Raw genomic sequence first — 2200 nt, forward strand, 5'->3', positions numbered from 1 at the left:
GTTTCACCGTGTTAGCCAGGATAGTCTCAATCTCCTGACCTAGTGATTCACCTGCCTTAGCCTCCTAAAGTGCTGGGATTACAGGCATGAGCCATCGCACCCGGCCGGAGTGCAGCTGTGCAATCTCAGCTCACTGCAGCCTTGACCTCCCAGGCTCATGAGCCTACCGCCTCAGCCTCCCAAATAGCTGGTACCACAGGCATGCGCCACCAACCCAGCTAATTAATTTTTTTTTTTTTTATAGAGAGGAGGGTCTCACTATGTTGTCCAGGCTGGTCTTGAACTCTTGGGCTCAAGTCATCCTCCCACCTTGGCCTCCCAAAGTGCTGAGATTACAAGTGTTAGCCACTGCACCTGGCCTCAAGTTTCTTTCTTGAGCAACTACCACATACTAGGGGCCTTTCATAGGTTATCTTATTTAACTCCCCCAACACCTCCAGTGTTAAGCCTTTATCATTTTCATTTCAGAGATAAGGAAACAGGCCCAAGAAGGCTGAAGATCTTGCCCAAAACCACACAGTTAGTCCATGAAACTGAACTTGGACTATCTTTACCCCTTACATGGGAATCTCTCTTTGATTTGAGAAAAGGAACCAGTGCCTTTCAACTAGAACAGAAAGGAATCTGATCTCAACACCTATGCCTCCACGTAAATTAATTTTTTCAGGCTTATTTCCCTCAAAATTTTAGTCCTAATCTTCTTCTATCTTGTGGTGTGAGACCTTGGATAAGTCTCCCTTCCACCTTTTCCTATTACTTAAAATGGTTAATTTGCATAAACCAGGCTCTAAGGGTCTTTTCTGCACTGTTCCGCTGTCTACAAATTGACATCCAAGTTTAAAGGAAGACTCCGAAACTTAGGTCAATGGCTTGCCCAAGGTCATATAGCGAGGGCTTGATGTACACATATCAGGAGCCTGGGGCATCCTCAGCTCAGGAAAGGGGGCCTCCTGGGAGTGCCGGCGTCCACATGGGATCAAAAGGGTGCTCAGCCTTAAGAAGACCTCAGCCCGAGTTTTAGGTGTAGGCCTGGGCCGCTGCTGCCCTCGTGCGGAGGGATCCCGTGAGCATACGGCACCACAGCCAAAGAAGCGGGCACTGGGACCATGACGCCAGGAGGACACCAGTCCAGTCCCGTTCCTGTAGGACCTCGTTTATTATTACAGGGCCCATTTAAGGGCACTTAGGCCCCACTAGGCTCATCAGAAAACCTTGAAGCAGTCCCTGGATTTAACCACTAATGGTGGGTTTGAGTACGGCAAAGTAGGGGACCTTCTACAGGCCTCTCTCTCCCCATCTGGCAAATGGGCATCCTAAGCAGCCAGACACCCAAGGACGATAACGGGAAGGAAAGGCACCCTGCATTTATGTGCGAGGCGGGGCAAACCGCCTGAGTCACCGCTCACGGTTGTGTTTTTCCACCTCCCAGCCGCCCCTCCCATCCGGATGAGTCCTGGTGGGTCCTCCCGGAGGCGCCCCTAGTCCCTTGCTCCGCACGCCCTGACCACGCCCCTTGACTCGGCCCCGCCCACAGCGGAATCCGCAGATTCGCCAGGCCGGATCCTCAGAATTCCTCGGGTCCCTCGATACTCGGCTGAAAATTATCATCGGACTCTGACAGGAGCTCTGGGCTGGAGGCATTTTCCCCAGGGTCAGAAGCGGGCTATCCTCTCACTTGGGCCAGTAAGAAAAATCCAGAAAAAGTTGTCGATTCTGCCAGCAGGGATTGGCTAACGGGCCGTTATTTTCTTGACTCCACCAAGGCGGATGAAGGGGAGGCTGCGGCTAAGGCCGGGAACAGTGGCGAATCTGCAGCCTCTCAGACTTTGGCCGTGCAAGGAAGGGACGGGGAAGAGGAGCAAAGCGGCGCGCATCCTGTCCAGCGATTCGCCCCGCCCGCCCGGCGAATCTGCGTCTCCCGAACGCGCCACTGAAGCTTCCCCAGCGCTGGCTGGCCTCCTCCCCTCTGCCCCGCCCCTTTTCCTCAGGGACTAGTCGCAGCTTTCGTCGCCGCCGATTCGTCAAGCGTCCCGGGCCGCAGCATCTGGATCGTCGTGGCGAAGCCGACTCTCCGGGGGATGCGGCCAATCTCCAGGCTCCCTGGGCCGCAACTCCCGAGCCTCCCCGGGCGCCGGCCGAGACGAAGCCGCTACCCCCGGCCCCGTGGGTCCCCCGGCAGCGCCTGTGGCGAAAGTGCGAA

At 55.2% G+C, this 2200-nt stretch overlaps 1 protein-coding gene across 1 annotated transcript in view; it reads left to right on the forward strand.

Annotated features, from left to right (window-relative positions):
- Positions 1-2022: 2022 nt before the first annotated feature.
- Positions 2023-2200, forward strand: part of SETD1A (SET domain containing 1A) — a 38258-nt gene continuing 38080 nt past the window's right edge. Inside the window, exon 1 of the mRNA XM_011933659.1 lies at positions 2023-2193. The gene's annotated coding sequence lies outside the window, so the exon portion shown is untranslated. The remainder of the gene's footprint in view (positions 2194-2200) is intronic.

The sequence above is a fragment of the Colobus angolensis genome, unplaced genomic scaffold, assembly GCF_000951035.1.
Source record: "Colobus angolensis palliatus isolate OR3802 unplaced genomic scaffold, Cang.pa_1.0 Scaffold128, whole genome shotgun sequence".
Lineage (NCBI taxonomy): Eukaryota > Metazoa > Chordata > Mammalia > Primates > Cercopithecidae > Colobus > Colobus angolensis.